This window comes from Ochotona princeps, chromosome 16 (genome assembly GCF_030435755.1).
Source record: "Ochotona princeps isolate mOchPri1 chromosome 16, mOchPri1.hap1, whole genome shotgun sequence".
Taxonomy (NCBI): domain Eukaryota; kingdom Metazoa; phylum Chordata; class Mammalia; order Lagomorpha; family Ochotonidae; genus Ochotona; species Ochotona princeps.
In genome coordinates, this window is record NC_080847.1 from 16,258,167 (window position 1) to 16,277,883 (window position 19,717).

Genomic DNA, 19,717 nt, shown 5'->3' on the forward strand with positions numbered 1-19,717 from the left:
CTCTGGTTTGCCCCTCTCTTGATCCCTTGTTGTCTGTCTCTCTCTTTTCCACTGCCATTGTCTCTCCCTTGGCCCTTCCACTGATTCTTCTCTGCATCCTACATTCTCCTTCTCTTTGGCTGCTTTCCATCTGTCCCGCCCTCTACCCTCTCCGCTTCTTTTCTTCTGTACCTTGCTCTCAATTCCATCCACTTTCTCTGGATCTTCCACCTCCACTTCTGGATTCCTCCAACCTTACTCTGTCTCCAAGAGTCTGTAAAGTTTTCCTTCTTTCTGTTTCCCTCAAGTTATGACTGTATTTTCCATCTTCACCTACCAGACAAAACCAGAAAAGGAGAGCCAAGAACTGCCAGCCCTTCTCTTTCGAAGCCTGTAATGCTGACCCCAAGCCCTGCAGCTGGCAGAATGTGGTGCTGACCCGGCAAGCCTCACAGCATTTTGGTAGGAGAGGGCCTGGGAGCCCTGTGTGGGCAGTTCTACCTCTGCAGTGTCCACGGGACGGCATTTGAGGATCAAAGATCAGTGGCAATGCTGATGGCTCAGACAGATGCACCTTCTCCCCCCGCATCAGCCTCCGAACCTCATTCCAGTCATCTCACCCTGTTCCTCTCACGGTCTCTTTCTAAGAAGGAAGAATTTCCTATTTCTGCAGTGCTATCTCCGTTACCTGCACAGATAAGTTTCTGGATAGCGGCCCTGTACCTCTGTTAAGCAACCCTTCTAGATAATTTGCATTGATCACATAGTTTATGAGAACAATTGCATGCGAATGGGATGGGCTGAGCTATCTTCTGGACTCCCTTTCAATGGCCCTCACATTGTATGGTAGTTCCTGACTTAACAGTGCAAATGTATGTATAAAAGTAGCATGCATGAGTAAACTTAGGTTTTGCATTAAGGAAAACTATTCTATACTGAAAGTACGTTTGCTTCTCTCTGGGGGGTTAGAAGGAAGAGAATTTAACCTTTGTGATAAATGTTTTAGAAGTATTTTAAGGTAACAATAACCACCCCAGCCATTTTCATCTCAGCTTCTCTCCAAATCAGCCAGAAAGTTGATTTCTGGGGGTTGGAATGACATGTCGTAGCTATGCCCAGTGAAACATCAACCTTTTGTGGAACTTTCTGGTGACATGAAGTACTCCCAAGCTGCTTTGCAACTGAGAAGCCTGGCTTTTGTTTCCTAAGTCATTTCAGGAGAGGAGGACAATGTCTATGGTGTTTGTTTGCTGACACGTTCACTTATGTCCTTTTTCATAGCATCACAACAACAAAATGCCCAGTCTAATTCCATCTGTGTGCCTTCACTGTATATTACATTATCCACAATTAACACAATGGTGGGGAGTCAGGGCGGGCAGAATGAGATTGCTGTGAGTGACCTATTATTATCTGCAGATTGCATTTTACATGGAAATTAAATGGATTCTGTCAGAGCTCTGGGGCCAGGGAGCGAAGAAAATGCTGCATTGTTCAGGTCTGTGAGCTGGAGAGACTGCACGTGGCGATAAAGAGACCTGTGTTTGTGCAAACAAGGCGTGGGCTTCCAGTTTGAAAGATGCATTTGTTACACCAGAGCTTGAAATAGGAAATCTGTGTGGGCAGAAACAACAGAGATGAAAGGGGAGAGAACTAATTATTACTACCATTGCATTTGCGTATTGGGGTATTTATATAATGTGTTAAACTTCTTCTTTTGGGAAAATGTCATATCAAGAGAATGAAACCTTACTCTTGAGAGAGTATTCTAAGGTTTCGATACTTTCAGCTTCTTTAGACTTTTTTCTTTTAAACTTTAAAATTATCTTCTGCACTCTGTGTCTGCTTGTCTGTCAAGCAGTGTTTTCTTTGGCTTGTCTTCTTTCTTTTATGTATGCATATGCACCTTTTATTCTATCAATAAGTGTGTCTTTTATTTTCTCCTTTCAGTCATCTTGTAGATATCAATGTCAAACAAAGAATTCCTGAGAAAACACTATTGCTTGGAGTTAGAGTGGTTTGGGTCCAGGAAATTTTACCTGAGAAATCTATACAGATGCAGAGTTATGGAGACCTTAACTTGATGGGACAATGTCATCTAAACCAAGTATTCTGAGATGTAGAGGAAGAATTTAGGTGATCTTCACCTTGACCTTGATTTTCTTGACTGTGAAAGCAGATGGGGAAGTTTGAATTAAGGTACTCTGAGGTCTGTGCTGGCTCTGATGTTCACACACTGAGTAATGGTCATCTTGACCCATGTATCCCGCAAGCCTTCCTGAAAAAACTTGTCATTGACAAGGAATGGGCTAGGTACTGCAGAATAATGAATTTGATGACAACTTATAGAACCAGTTAGGTAAATCCTAAACATAGCCTTTCTACCAAGCACCCAATGAAGCTCTTCCTGTAGCTTCCTCTAGCAGCCGTGTCTCCCCAAACTCATGGATCCTGTATCTAATGGGGCATGTGACTGAGAACTCAACTTCATGACCTTGGCAAGAGGGTTTGATACCTGACTCATGGCTGCAGCTTAGTCATGCGAGATGTTGGGAAGGCATTACAAAGGGAACCTGTGTAATGAGAACAATTCATAAAGCATATGGAAAAAATGAAGTTTAAGGGTCTATTTATGTTGGTGCAAAATGCTTTGAAAACCAATACACACAGAAAGTCTTCGACAAATTCTTGGAAAGTGCAAAATTGAAACATCTGTGCAAGTGTTTTCAAAGATATTTTTTACCAAAGTAAACTTATCTTTTAATTTTTATGGTCTATAAGTTTTAAAAAGTGCCTTTATTTGGGTAAGAATGAACAAAGTCAAACTCCTAAGCTATCTTTTCAGTCAAATAATGTTACAGCACCACTGAGTTGTTTGTTGCTAGCAGTGTTTTTGTTTTATTTAATATTTTGGACTTTCCCAGTATATTACGAACAACAAAAATAATACAGCTTACATAAAAAGTCAAGTATAAGAAAACTTTCCCCTATGGAACAAGGTATTAGTGGTATTTGTCCACATTTTGACAATTCTGAGAATAGACCATATTAGTAGATTGAATTAATAGATTCTGAAAAACAAAATCAAGATGGTGGTTTTCAAGTTTCTATGAATCAGTATCACCAGAGAAAGTTGAGAAACATTGTGAATTTTGACACAGCTGATGCAGCTGGTCCTGGCTGGAGCTAACATACATGTATGTTTAACAAACTATCCAGATGTTCTTCAAATTGAGCTATGGCTAACTTGAGCAAAACACCAGTGCAAGAATGGCCAGCTGGATCTCTGTCCATGGTATGTGAGTAATTGTTTAAAGGGCTCTAAATCTATTAAGCTTTAAATCCCATGAGAGGGAAAAACCATGCTGGTGAAGTGAATCCACTGTGATGAATAAGCATTGCTCTTCCTACCCCGCTGCAGTGACATGATCAAGCTTGGCCCAAGGGTTACTGAGGTAAGGGTATGGCTCATGCACACTCTCTAGGCACAAATGTCTAAGTGTAGATACTCACAGGGCCTTTAGTCCTAAATCGAAACGTTATTCAAAGAGACCAAGCTATAGAAATGGGATAGGACTTCCAAATGAGAAAATACACAGAAAGTCCAAACTTGCTGATCAAAGATGGCATGGACAAAGTAAAGAATTACAGTTCCCTTTTGTAAGCTCCCTTTGTGTTGGGCCTGTGAGAAACATTTAAAGTGGTCAGAGGAGGGTGATCCAGAAAGATCTTTGTGGTAAATCAGCCCTGGGATACACCCTTTTGTTTTTGTTATTCTCACCTTTAACTGTTAGTTAACTCCCCAGCACATCATACGCATTCACACAAGTTTGAGTACAACATGTGTCCTGCAATCAGTGGTAGTGAAAAAAGGTCATGTTCAGCCTTTGCTAGTTTAGATCTATACCGGAAAGTACTGAGTTACACTTAGTTTTGCAACTTGTACATAAAAAAATGGAATTTTCTTTAGTAAAACTAACTCATTAAAATGTTATATATGGGTATTTTTAACAGTATGTGGAAAAATGGAATTTAAAATTAAACGTATTTTGCTACAAAAGGATTTTGAAATTCATGAGTAATATTTATTCCCAATAGGAATTTACATACACTTTTTCATAACTCTTGCATACATAGATTTTTAATTTTTGGTGCCCAAATAAACCTCTTTTAATTCTGTTTTTCCATAAACTGTTTGAAGTAGCCTCATGGACATGTCTGCTTTAGTTCATGTGTATTCAAATTCTTTCACAGGTCTTTTGAAATTTAATTAATTCACTACTTTGGTGTTAAGGTTGTTGGCATTATAAATATATTTTTCAATTAGCTTCATTATTTCTGAAATTGCAAAATAGTGCTTTTCCACTGTTGTTTAGACACACCATTTACACTGGCATAGTTCCTGATGTTATAAGGCAAAATGGCAATTTTCTTATGGTATTAATTTTCATAGAAGTATAAAAGGTTTCAATCTATTTCATTTTTTATGAATATTGCAAGCAAAGAATGATCCTGGAGCCTGATGGGCAAACAGAGATTTTCACCATAACAGGTCTCCAATATGGGGCTCATCTTCATTAATCAAGTCGTTCATACTTTTAACTGCTTTGTTTAGATATAATGTCTACTATATGGTTACATATATATAATGAACTACCAATATTCTTAACATATTCATAGAATTGTTCTATTACCAGTTTAATTTTTTTTTCTTTAATATTCATTTATTCATTAATTACATTGCATTACATGACTGGGATTCCCCCCCCTTCACCCCAAACCCTTCCCTACCAGTTTAATTTTAAAGTGTATTTGCCACCCCCCAAAGCAATCCTTGTTCTCTCTTTTGATCTTATGGCAACCACTGGTTTGCTTGCAATCTAGAGGCACTTAATGTGAACATTTCATAGAAATGGGATCCAAGAATTGCCGAGCCCTTTGCTAGTGTTAACCTTAGCACAGGGCTCTTCAGGGTTCATGATGTATCAAAGCTGCATTCTGTTTTTAAAGAACTTTGTGTTATAAAACTATGCCACATGCATTTGTTGTTGACCTTTGGGTGGTTTCCACTTCTGGCTGTTATGATGAATAATGCTGCTATAAACATTTGTGTGCAAGCTATTGTGTTGACAGATACTTTCGTTGCTCTGAGTATATACCTAGAAATGGAACTACTGAGTCATGTGATAAGTGTATGCTTAACGGTTATTTGCGGGACATCTTTGTTTCGTTGACATAACATTTTGGTTGAGAAGAGTTTTAAATTCACAAATCAAAAGTTGGGAAATAATAATATAAGGAATTTGCATATTCCACTATCTAATTTTACCTAGTGGCATTCTATATATTCATCGCTATTATATTTATATATCAGCTACTACCAGCAAACCCAAACCAGCTTCCCCTGTTTTTTCCTTTTTTTTTTTTTTAATCCAAACTTCTTTCATACCTCCAATGCCTTCCAGCCTCAAGTAATCAATGTTCTGAGTTCAGCTTAAGGTTATTTTGTTTTAATTTACATCCTGCATATGAGAGAACATGGTGTTTGTCTTTCTGTATCTGGCTCATTTCACTCAACACTATGGCCTCCCATTCCGTTCATTTTGCTGTAGGTGACACAACTTAATTCTTGTTAATACCTGAATAGTATTCTGTTGTACAATATATACCACATTTTAATCTGAGGGGTTACCAAAGTTTTAAAAAAGTGGCTATACTATTTTGGTTTTCCACTAGCACTGTGTGAAGATCCCAGTTTTTCTATATTTTGCCAACATTTATGGTAATCTTTCTTTTTTATGGTAACCACTCTACTGGGTTGTGATTGTAGTTTAACTTACACTTTCCAGTGACTGATAATGTTGAACACAGTTTCACGTACTTACTGACCATTTGAATGTCCTTGGAGAAGGATGTAGTTTTGCCAATATTTTAATTAGGCCTTTTACATTTTTATTATGTAGTTGGTAGAATTCTTTATATATTCTGGGCTCAATTTTCCTATCAAATATGCTTAAAAATATGTGTATGGCTGTATTTTTATTTGCTTCACAGAAACGTTTTAATGTCAGTGAAGCCTGGTCTGTTCTTTTTTCTTTTCTCATTGTTTATGTTCTGGATGCTCCACACAGGGACCTGTTACCTAGTGTAAAGTTATGGAGTTTTCTTCTAAGAGTTTTTGGTTTAGATTCCACACTCAACTCTGTGATGTTTTCAAGTTTTGCATATGATATGATGAAGTAATCCAATTTAAATTTTTAGTAGGGAATTTTTGGTTGTCCAACATTACTTATTGAAAAGACTGTTCTTTTCTCATTTTTTTTCCATCTTGGCCTGCTCATCTAAAATCAAGTGATCTTAAATATAAGGGATGATTTTTTGGACTTCCAACTCTATTCTGTAGATAATTATCCATATGGTCCCTATAGGTGTGTAATAAATTTCAAAACGAGGAAGTATGAGCCTTCTTAATCTTTTTTCCCTGAGATTGTTTTGGTTGTTCTAGCCCCCTTACATCATTATATGGATTTTAGGATGGGTTTGTCAATTTCCACCAGAGGAGAAAAATCATTCACATTTTTGTAGACATGTATTGACCATGTAGGACCATTTGGGAAGAGTATTGTTATCTTAACTCTATTAAGTCTTCCAATTCATAGTCAAGAAATAATCTTCCCTCTATTTAGAGTTCTCACATGTACTGATGATATTTTTTGCAGTTTGAATGTACAAATCTTATACTATTTTTAAAACTGTATTTCTGCTGTATTCTTTTAGATACTGTTGTAATCAGGATTATTTTATTAATTTCATTTTCATATTATTGAAAGTTTAATTTATTGGAAAAATAGAGCAAGAGGAAGACAAGAAGAGAGTGGGGGAAGTAGCATCCTCCCATTTATTCCCTCACTTCCTCAAATGCTTGTAACAGTCAGGACTGAGCCGGGCAGAGGCCAGGAGGCTGGAATCCCAATGTGTGTCCCACGTGGGTGACGGCAATCCAAGCATTTGAGCCATCACCTGCTGTCTCCAGATGCACCCGAACAGGAATCTGGGTTGGAGGCAGAGCCAGGACTCTAGCTCATGCCCTCTGCTTCCTGAATCTGCTGGAACTGGGACACGAATCGGTCTTTCATGGCTTTATACTGCTAACATGCAGAGGCAAAGAAACACTAGAGTACAAAAATGCAAAAAGACAGGTCCAATGTGGTAGCCTACGAGCTAAAGTCCTCATCTTCAATGCTCTGGGAACCCATATGTGCGCAAGTTCTAATCCCAGCCACCCCACTTCCCATCCAGCTCCCTGCCTGTGGCCTGGGAAGGCAGTTGAAGATGGTCCCAAACCTTGGGACTCTACACCCATGTGGGAGACCCTGAGAAAGCTCCTGGCTCCTGGCTTCGGATTGGTGCAGCTCTGGCCATTGCAGTTACCTGGGGAGTGAATCATCGGATGGAAGATCTTCCTCTCTGTCTCTCCTCCTCTCTGTATATCCAACTTTCCAATAAAAACGAATAAGTCTCAAAAAAAATAATTAAAAAAAATACAAAAGGTAGAAATAATGATAATATTTAACAATAACTTTATATATAATATATATATCTTATTTTCTGAATCCTTGTTAAACTCATTTATTTATTTCACAATTACTTAGAATTTGCTTGTGGCAGATCATGTCATCTTTAGATACCTTTATAATATACCTGCTCTTATTTCCTTTTGTTACCTAATTGCCCTAGTTAAAATGTCCATTATGGTGTTGTATAGAAGTATTAAGAAGAGATAGTACTTTTTGTAAAGATATTTTTAAAAATTTTATTTATTCAAAAAAGAGAGGAAGGAAAGAGCAAGGAAGAGACACAAACCAATACATTCCATCTGTTGGTTCACACTCCCAAATTCCTGCAGCAACTGGTCCTGGGCTGGGCCAACATCGTGAGCTGGGAACTCCATCTGGGTTTCCCATGTGGATGGTAGGAACCCAAATATTTGAGTCATCATTGAAATCGTCCCCAGCTGCACGATCATTGGAATCAATAGCCTGGCATAAAACTCAGAGCCAAGATCTCCAGTATAGGAATGTGTCCTGGGAGCAGGTTTATCCACTAGGCCAAATGACCACGCTCATTGCCCTTCTTCCTAGTCTTAGAAGACAGTCGTTCACCATAAGTGAGATATTAGCCGTGGAAGTCATGAAGGTCATTTGTATCAGGTTGGGAATGTTAGCATCCAAGTGTGTAGAATGTTTTTGATCATAAAATTTGAGTTCAGATCATTTTTTTCTGCATCTGTTAAGATGATTTTGCAGTTTTTTCATTGCTAATATGATTTGCTGTATTAACTGATTTTCAGATGCTAAAATACAGTTGCTTATGGTAGAGAATTTTTTGTATGCTGTTAGGTTTGGTTTTGATAAAGAAATTTGCATCTATACTCATAAGTAATGCTAATATGTAGTGTTCTCATGCTATCTTTCTATGGTTTAGGTATTAGGGTAGAGCTGGCCTCATTGGATGAATTAGACCACATATCTGCCTCTTCAATTTTCTGAACAATTGGTAAAGGTTTATTTTACTTATTCTTTAGTGTTTGATAGAATTTACCAGTGAATCCAACTGAGTATGGAAAAATTTTTTAAATGAGTAGTTATGTTCCCACATCAAAAACAACCTGGAGGCAGGCCTTTGGCCCAACAAATAAAGTGGGATTCTGATATGGGACAGGATTCTTATATCCCACATCAGATCATCCAGGTTCAGTTGCTGTCTCTGGTCCCAATTCCAGCTGCTTCCGGGCAGACCGTAGCAGGCACCAGGTGATGGCGCAGGTAGTTTGGGCCCCTGCCGCCCATAGGTGAAGCATGCTTTGCAATTCTTGTTCCTGGCTTTAGTCTGGCCACGTCCTGGCTGTTGTGACTGGGGGATGAACTAGCAGCAGGTGCTCTCTGCTTCTCTCTTTATCTCTTGTTTAAATAAATAAACAAAATTATCTGAAGATTAGAGATTGTTTAGAGGCAAACCTTTAACTTGATGTCTGTGAGATAGTATTGAATCAAAAAACACAATGTAGAAAAAATATGTTGGCAAGATGGCTCTATTGGCTAATCTTCCCCTGCTGGTTCTGATATCAGCTGCTCCACTTCCCATCCAGCTCCCTGCTTGTAGCCTGGGAAAGCAGTCGAGGACGGCCCAAAGCCTTGGGACCCTGCACCTGCATGGGAGACCTGGAGGAGACTCCTGGCTCCTGACTCCTCGCTCTTGGCTTTGGTTTTGCTCAGCTCTGGTGATTGCTGCCATCTGAGAGTGAACTAGCAGATAGATCTTTCTGTCTCTCCTTTTCTCTTTAAATCTGCCTTTTCAGTAAAAGTAAAATCTTACATAAAAAAATGTGTTGTTACGTGCTTGCTTACATATAACTTCAATGTATGTGGGTGAATTACAGAATTCTAAACATATTAGTATATACCTGTATGTACTGATGTAGCATTCATTATGACCTACAAATATAGCAATATAAAGATAATAAAGATATTATTACAGGAATGACATCCTGTCTGAAAGGTTCCTCCTCCCTGGGAGGAGTTCCAAAACTGATATTGTTGAATTGGAGAGGACATGCATGTCTAGGTTTAGGCAATGTTGGCAGTTTCTTCAGTGTAAATTAACAATTCTGATTTCCATGAATGGGCCTGACATGGTAGCCTAGTGGCTAAATCCTTGCCTTGCCTGCACTGGGATCAGCTTCCCATTCAGCTTCCTGCTTGTGGCCTGGGAAAGCAGTTGAGGATGGTCCAAAGCCTTGGGACCTGTACCCATGTGGGAGACCCGAAGAAACTTCTGCTCCTGGCTTCAGATTGGCTCAGCTCTGACCTTTGTAGCCACTTAGAGGGTGCACCAGTGGATGGAAGATCTTTCTGCGTCTTCTCTCTGTAAATTTTCCTTTCCAATAAAAGCAAATAAAAATGTATCTTATTTCCATGAGTAGTTGTGAGCGTATCCAATGTCTTAAATCCCTGACAATAATAGGTGCCTTTACATTTTTTAAATTATCAGCCATCGGTGTAAGTTATTATCTCCTTATTCATTTAATTTTCATGCCTCTGGCTCTCAATCCAGACACACTGCATGTCTTGAGCCATTTTGCCCTGCTCTGATATGCTAGGTATTCCTACACTGCCTAATTTTCCTTTGTGGTCTCTTTTCCTTTTCAATATGTACAATGTTTACTTTAAATATTATAGTATAAGCTCAGTATCATTTGCAATACAAATATACTTGGCAAACATTATTTTCATGCTAACTTTCTGTGTACTATGTTGTGCTATAATTTTAAAAATAATTTTGGCCTCAACTGCTTTGTGTGCATTTTAACTTAAAGTTTCTGGGTTCTCAGATTTGATCATGGCTTGGTGTGCATAGTCTGATTTTACCACAATATTTTTACATTTACATTGAAGATTTTAATTGTTTGTGTTTTGTGTTTTCATGGATGTTTACTTGTTTCTTCTGAAGGGAAGCCAGTTGTGCCAACACCATCTTGATTTCATCTATCCCTTCATCATTGAATCGAAATGAACTTTTGCCACTTTTTTTTTTAGGCTTCTCATCAATGTTAGTCTTTGGTACAGTTGGCTAGATTATTTAATATTTGTTTAGCAGTTGTGCAAACACATTTTCAGTGAAAGCATCCTGTGTTTTTGCAGTGTCTTCATACACACTGATATCTTGCTAACTGTATATTAGGCTAGTTTACCATGTCGTTCCTATCATCCCAACTAGCTTCCACACCATTTGAATTGCCCATTGTGTAAGCGGTGATGAAGGTCAACTTGATACTAGCCTCTTGTGCTGCCTTTTCCAGGCACCAATGTAGATTCAGTTTCTGACGTTCCCTAAGGTAACATAGCATTACTTATTCTATTGTTTCTCTTCCTGAGTCAATTCTGATAACCTATTCATTTATAGAAAATTATATATTCCATCTACAATCAATTCCATTAAGTTGTAGGCATGATTCTATTAACCCTTTTAATCTCCTTTCTATCTTTAGAATATTTTTTTTCTCAAAATCTTGCCTATTTCCCCATCTTTTTCCTTAAAAAAAGTTCATGATCTAATTTAAATTTTTTTTTTTCAGGAAAATAGTATCTTGATTTTATTGCCACCTAAAAAGTTCTGAATTATGTCATCAATTTTCCTTTTTTCCTGTTTTGTTTCTCTTTTTGACACATTACGGCAAATACAACATTTCTCAATAATTCCTTATTTTTAAAGTCTGAATATTTATCTATGAATTTAATTTGTAGCCATAACTTTTCCTCTGAACCCAGATTTTAGGTAACTTTCTTGGGCTTCTGAGTTTAAGTTTGTACTTCTTAAAAAATTCCACGGCTTATAATTCAATTGTTAGTAATTTTGATTTTTATTTGCTTTTTGTAACTATAATTTTATTGTATTGTGGTTAAGAAATATGAGTAATATACCTCATGTATTGCATTTCATTTTGTGGTCAAGTATATGATTTCATACATGATGATGGTACTAAATTGACACGGTGATTTGGAAGAAAATTTGCCAACATTTGGCTATCAATGCACATTATGTACTCCAGCCACAAGTACTTCAGCCACGAGTTCCAAAAAGAAACTATCTTCTTGACAGAAGATGTTCAGAAACAAAGCAAAGCTATTAATGGAACATTCAGCAGGGATCCAAGCTAATGTATGCTAATGGATATCATTTATTGAGAATTTACTATATTTTGAGCATTTTATGGCTATTAACTTCTTTGATTCTCATAATGATCCCATGTGGTTATGACTATTTGAAAATACGTGCTATGATGCTTGCAAAGCACATACCATGCTATCTGGTGTCTGATTATGTTTCGGGAAATTACATAGCTATTAGTCTTAGTAACAGGTTGATTTGGTCCCCATCACTTGCAAAAAAAAATCAACAACAAACTTGCTAATCAGCTGAGCAGTTATTGTCTAGGGAATATACAAAGGATCATAACATAGTTGTACTCACAATGTCTTTTCTAAGGCAGACCATGCCAGTGTGAGGTCACTGGAGGTAAAGGACTGTGGACAGAATGGAAGTGATTGGACCCGAACCTCACTTCCATGGGGTGATAAAGACACGGATGCTGGGGAAAGGACTTTGTGCTTAAAAGCACAGAAGTTTGTAGGTGTGAAGTATTCATCTTTTCTGTGGGGTTGTGTCCCTGAGACAGTATCATAGTGCCTCTGGGTCCATGTCAAGCTATGCTAGTTCTCCCTGGTCTCCAACCTAGAGGATGCTAAGTGCCCCATAGGGAGTGAGTTCTCAGGAAACAGATGACCCAAACATGGACAAGGAAAATAGTTCACTTCTGAATGCAACCTCATTTAAAGGCGTTCCTCCTATGTGGCTACTTCTTACCAATGACAGATGTGATCTGGAGCTTTTTAAAGTTGGAGAATGATTCGGGTGGATAATGTCAGCTGATTATGAATTTGTCCATGTGGCCCACAGCTACTGGCAACGAATCAGACTGCTACATTAGTGAGATTTTGATCAAGAGCATATTTCTGCATAATTAAGGGTGAAGTACTGCAGATTAATGGTGTCAGCCTTTTCATGGAACCTGGGAATATGGCTGGGGATGGATCCTTTTTTGCAGTGAGCAGCTGAGTCTTCTGCCTCCCAGCCTTGCACTGAGGAAAGCCCGTTGAGAGATGCTGAAAGGTCACTGTGTCTCCCTCTGACAGGTGTTGGCACGGAGTGTCCAGAATTGTGTCCATGGCCTCTTGGTTGCGACCTTTTCCTCACTGGATGTAGTAATTGAAGCATGAGGTGTGGGGCATGGTACAAGATCAGAAACATCAGAAATAGCATCAATCAACACTTACAAATGCAGCAAGTGGTTTAAGATTCATGACTGTGATGCTTGTTATGACTGAGGAAGGCTTGTGAAGTTTTACATCTGGGTGAGCGTGGCACACCTGACCCGTCCTCTACCTGTGCTCTGTTGACTTATCCAAACCTGGAGAAGAGAGAGCAGTCAGCATTACACAGATGTAGAAAACATCTAAAGCACAAGGTCAATGTCAAGGCATTCCAGGTTATTGCTGTCGCTGCCAAAGCACCTATAGAATGCCTGCTAAATGCACATAATTTTTACCTATCATTTCAGTTAATCTTTCCCCTACAACGTTAAGTGTTCATATTCCCAATTTAAGGATGAGAAACGCAAGGCTCAGAGTATTTAGTTACCACTTTTGAAATTACTAAGCTTAGCAAGAGCAGAAATAATTACGTCTATAATCATGGTCATCATCACTAACATCGATGCAGCTCTCACCATGAGCCAGCTACTCTTTTGAGAGCTTTTATGTGAGCCTTCATTTGAATAGCACCATTATGTCACAAGAATGGGCATTATGTTTTTATATTCTATAAACGAGGAAGCAAAGTTACAGTCAGGTTTGTCATTTGTCCCCAATTTACGCAGGTAGTAAAGTGCAGAGGCAGGATTTGAACATCAGCATATGTATGATGCTCCATGCTTTAGGCGGTATATGTAAGACAATAACTGAAGTACTCGTCTGTTCCCATGGTTAACACAGCTCACACAGCACTGCCTTTCAGACTCAAGACTGCACATTTGTGTCAATGACCCACTAAACTGAGAAGGCGTCTCTACTGTCTGCTGGGCACACTCTCATTCTATTTCCCTGCTTAATTTTTTTAAAGGATCACTTATTTTTTTTTATTAATTTGAAAGGAAAGGGAGAGAGAAAGAGAAAAAAGAGAGAGGCATTTCATCCACTGGGTACTGGTTCATTCCTGAAATACCCACAACAGTGGCAGGTAGGCTGGGCTAAGGGCAAGAGCCTGGAATTCCACCCAGGTCTCGCATAGGGGTGACAGGGTCTCACTACCCCAGCCACCACCTGCTGCCTCCCAAGATCCCATTAGCAAGAAGCTCAAAGGGAAACAGTGTACTCCGGACTTGAACTGGACACTCCAGTATGAAACATGGGTGTCTCAAGGGGAAGCTTAACCCACTGCACCATAACACCCTTCCTGTTCCTGGGTCTATTGTATCACTCACCGTACCTGGCTGTGATGACTTAGAGAACATCCTGTCTTCTCTTACAGACTAAGTTACAGGAAAGGTGCTGATGCTCGCCCTCCTTGCTTAGCATTGCATGGTCTGGGTCTAGTATGATATTCTGAGAGATCCAAGTAAGTTTCGGACTTTTCCACCAAAACTTTGGTATGTGAAATACTGGCAGTTTGGAAGGTATGCTTGGGATGGTCTGAGATAAAATAGAAACTATTTGTCAGAGCTGCAACTCCTACAGAGTTGCCCCAGAGGGCATAGAGAAAGAAATAGACAACTCCATTCTCAGTTGTAGATATGAAGATGCCGCAAGAAGCCTCAGGACAGACAAATGGAAGAGCAAATCTCTTCATCCGATGTGGTATGAAAACATCAAAGCAGCTGTGATTTCAAATACAAGGTCTACATCTAAAGACTGTGTGCCTGTACTTGTAATAGAAGTTTTCTTGCTTTAGCAACTTCATGAAGCGTGCTTAAGCAGTGAGCAGAAAGTATGATGTTTTATTAACAACGGTGGGTTTTCATGGAACGAATATTTGCTGATGAAGGAAAGGATACATGATTGAATAAATGATTCAAAACAGGAAAGGGTTCTCCAAGTTCACCTGAGCGAGGCTGCTACTTTCCTGTCACTATGTGGCACGTTGAGATCCAATGACTTGTGAGTGCCCGCTACTTTGTGCTGGAACTCCTTCCTCATGACATTGCCCCTACAGCCTAAGCAGGATGCACATTTTTACAAACGGAAAAGACAGTTCACAGAGGTGAACAAAGTCTTTAAGGAATGCTTTGTAGTTGCTATTGTTGCTATAATCTTGACACCATTAACTTTGAACTAGGGAGCTTATCCTGCTGCTTGAGTTTGGGAATCTAAATCATTTTCAAACCATAGCAGCTGCCTGTTGGGAAGAGAGCTCAGGGGCTCAGAGAGCAGGGCCAGACACAGAGATGCAAGATGGGCCTCAGAAGCATGCCTAGAGCCTGGACACTGAGTCTCACAGGGAGAGCTACCCTCCAGAACATCCTTGGAACTCTGGCACTGACCTAATTTTGGCGGTTGCCTCCTTCCCTAATAGGTTTTCCCTCTCCCAATATCCATGACACTTTATGATGTTTACAAACCCAGTGTCAATCCCACGGCTCCTAACTTGCCTTTGATATCACAAGCTGTTCCTTTAGACATGGTTCTGTTTATTCAAGCTTCATTCCTCTTTTACATCTTTTTAATGACTTTTAAGCTCATTCTATTAATCTTCTTACCCAAGCAAGGCTTTCTCCCAATATGTTCTTTTGTAGATATTTCCAAACCAGAAACTTACATTCTTTGCCCTCTTTGGGTGTTCTGGAAGACAATAATTAGTGGGGAAGCTTGGTTGTGGGAAATGTCGAAGAAAGTGTTTTAGTGTTGGACAAGATTGCTAGCTATGGGGGCCAGTGTTGTGGTGTTGCAAGAAAAGCTGTCATCTACGACACTAGCTGTTCTGTTCATGACCCAGATCTCTGCCAATGATCTGGACAAAGCACCAGAAGACGGTCAAAGTGTGTGGGCCCCTGAATCCTACCTGGAAGACTTGGAAGAAGCTCCTAGTTTTGGTGTAGCCCAACTCTGGCCATTGTGGTCATATAGTCAGTGAACCAGTGGACAGATATTCTCTCTCAGAGCTTGAGCCATCTTCTGCTGCCTTCTCTGGGCTGTTAGCAAAGAGCTGGATCAGAAGTACAGCAGCCGTAACTCAAACCAGTGCCCGTAAGGAATGCCAGTGCTGCAGGTAGCAGCTGAACCCTTTAGACTATGATGCTGACCTACCAAAAATTATTATTTATTTCATAATTGTGCAGTGGGGATGGCAGAGAGTAAGACTAAACTTCTACTCACTGGTTCACTTTCCAAATGTCTGTGATAGCTAGGACTAGGTCAGGTGGTAGCCAGGGGTCAAGGACTGAATTCAAGTCTCCCGCATGCGTGGCAGTGACCTGATTTCCTCAGAAATTGCCTGATGCTTCCCAGGTTCTATCTCTATAGAGATAGAGATAAGTCTTTTATCCACTGGTCCACTCCCCAAACGCCCAACGGTTGGTGCTGGGGCAGGACAAAGCCAGAAGCTAAGAGCTTCATTTGGGTCTCCTACATGGGTGACAAGGGCCCAAGCACTTGAGCTATCTTCCCCTGTTTTTCCAGGTGCATTAGCAGGGATCTGGATCCCTCAGGAATCAGATGTCCAACATGGGATACTAGCGTTCTGGGTGGTGGCTTAAACTATTACACCAAAACACGGTCCCTCTTGTTATTTTCATCTTGTTCTTTTTGTTACACTGAAATTCCTTGCTTAATTCCTGCCTCCTGCAATTGACTCATGAGGGCTAGAATCATGCTTTGTTCTCCATGAATGCTCAGCATTTTCCCCAAGAGTTGATGCCCCACTACCCTTTTTCAGTTGAATCTTTGTACGGTGGTGGGCTGGGTCAGTTAGTGCGTGGTGAGAAGCTGCATAGATGCAGATGAAAAGTGGGCAGAGGGGGATGAAACCGTAGCATGCTATCCCCAGTGTCTCACCTAGATCTTCTCACAGACACATTCGTTCTCAAAGGTTAGTGTAAAGGTAGAAGTGACACAAATACAACAGCTTTTCCCCCAGTCTTGAAGGAATGTGTGATAGGAAAGGAGATTAAATATGTGTCATTGGCAACCATCCCTCCTCCTCTGGTGATTCTCTAGGAATTGATCTCAATCTCAGTAGTGGGGGGTAGCAAGTTGTCTCAACATTGGGGTGAACGCCATACATTTCCAAAACCATGCATCAGTAATCTATGTAAATACTCTGGTGACAGAAAGCAAAAGAATGGGGCAGACATAGGGGCTCCAATGGCTAATCTTTCACCTGCCAGTGCCAGGGTGGGCTCCTTCTGGCTGGAGCACACCACCACCACCAAGTCTGTGATCCCCTGATCATGGGGATTCTCACTGAATTGCCAGAGAAGGAAACAAAGATGTCTCTGGTTCAGGCAGTGAATGGCATTAACTGGGTATGCTGATAGGAACCATGAGTGCAGGGGTGGGGAGAGCTGAGTCTTGGAAGTGGGTGGGAGGAGCATTTTCTGTCTGGTGTGTATGATGTTCATTTATCTGCAATGGTTTTGATACAATAAAAAGGTCTGGTCTTGTATTGATCTCGATCTTTTGCCAACAGACTGTATCACAATGTATTCTGTCAGTGTGTTTTGAATATGAGTGGAGTAGCTTCTGTGGTGTTCATTTTATGTGTCAACTGGATTTAGGATAAAGGTTCCCAGTGGTTTGGTCAATTGTGGTTGTAGCTGTTGCTGTGGGGTGTTTTTTTCCTCTGATACATTATTTTCATTTAATATAATGTTAATATAAGAATAACAAACTTAATGCAGTTCACAGATGCAGTTTTATAAATATAGATATTTCTTTCCCGCTTCCTCTCCTCTCCTCTCCTCTTCTCTTTTGCTTGCCTTCCTTCCTTCCTTCCTTTCTTCCTTAGTTTCTTCCTTCCTTCCTTTTCTTCCTTCCTATCTGTCTTTTTTCTTCTTTTCTTTTTGAGATTCTGTGTTTTTAATTTATATTGAAGTTAAGGACTTAATGGTCCCCCAGATAAGAGGATCAACCAGGAAAAACTAAAAAGGTCCTTTGTTCACTGGCAATATTGACAAGCAGTATAAATATAATCAAGTGACAAGATGACCATTTCAATCAAAGGCAGTATATTTTGAAACAATCACAAATCAATAAAACTGCAATAGTACAACAGTTTTACCCATTAGTTTGATGAAGATATAAAGCTAAGTTTGGCAATATTATATTTGCAGTAATTCTGCTACAGACAGACATTTATTTTTTGCTGTTTTTTTTTATTATTGCCTTTTAAACTTATTAAGTGATATTTAAATCAGGAGACTTTCAGAAGATTACCTGAGGCTGGCATGGTGGTGCATCAGGCCCATCCTCCACCTGCTAGCGTTGGGATCTCATATGGGTACAAGCTAGTGTCTCAACTGCTCCACTTTAATTCAGCTATCTGCCTATAGCCTGGGGAAGCAGCAGAGGATGGTCCAAAGCTGTTGGATCCTGCTCCCATGTGGGAGATTGGGAAGAAGCTCTTGACTTCTGGCTTCAGATCTGCTCAGCTCTGGCTGCTGTGGCCATTTGGGGAGTGAACCAATGGATGGAAAGCTTCTCTGTCTTTCAGTCTCTCTCTCTGTAAAAGCTCCCTTTAAATAAGTACATCTCAGAGAGAGAGAGAGAGAGAGAGAGAGAGAGCATTACCCTCTTAATGTGAGTGGGCCTCACCCAATCTGCTGAAGACTCTTCGAGAAGAGAACCAGGCTTCTGACGGGAGAAGGTACCTCCTGAAGGCTCACCGCTGCGAGCTGTGCTGGAGTCTCCCATCTCTCACATGGCTGCCCTTGGAGTGTGTGATTAAGGCTGAAACCTGCCTGAGTTTGTTGGCCTGCCCTGTCAATGAGAGACTTGCCAAAGTTCATAGAAATACATGTTATAAAAAACTATACATACATTTAAAGTATTTTTCATAAAAAAGAACTTATCTCTGAAATCCTCTTTCCATAAACTACTTAAAAACTCGAAACTACATAAAAACTCGTTTGTGTGTGCATGTGTGTGTTTGTGTGTCTCTGTGTATGTTAGTGAAGTTTTCTCTCTGTTGAAGTTTATTTTTTTATTTTTATTTGTTCAAAAGGCAGAGTTACAGAGGGAGGGAGGAGAGAAAAACACAGATATAGATAAACATAGAGACAAAGAGAGAGGGTGAATCTTCCATTTGTTGGTTCACCCATCAAATGCCATCAACAGCCAGGATTTGGTCAAGCTGAAGCCAGGAGTTAACAGCTCCACTGAGGTCTCCCAAACGGGTGATTGGAACCTGAGTCCTGGAGTCGTAACGTTCTTCCTCCTGGAGTGTGCATTAGCAGGAAGCTGGACTGACAGCAATGATGGGACTTAATCTTAGATACTCCAAAATGAGATGCTGTCAGCCACACTACCTGTCCCCTGTCCAGTTTTCTATAAAGGACCTGAGAACCTGTGGGTTTTGCAATGGGGTGTTGGAAGAGTCCTACCGGTGAGGGGAGTCCTGGGACCAATTCCCCATGAATACTGAGCATAATTGCACTCATACATGCAGTCAAGCATCAGGAATGACTGGGCTGCATTCTGAGCAATGCAGCCTTGTGAGATCTCATCCCTGAGTGTACTGTCACAAACTAAGAACACTGTGATGACCCTTGATGATACAATCTTCTGAAATTGTCCTGTATGTGGTCTATTGTTGATGAAATCATTGTTATGGAGTGTATGACTATAGACAGATGCATAGCTACAAGACTTGTATATGCTGTCCACTTTTATTTTCTGGGGAAACATGACCAAGATACTGACTTACCCAAGAAAGTGATGTGTTTGGGGCCATGCTTAGGGGCTATATAGCTTAGTGGCTATATCCTTACCTTGCAACCACCAAGATCCCATAATGGGCGTCGGTTCATGTCCCGGCTGCTTCACTTTCCATCCAGTTCCTTGCTTATGGTCTGGGAAATCAGTAGGGGATGACCTAAAGGCCTTGGGACCCTGTACCCATGTAGGAGACC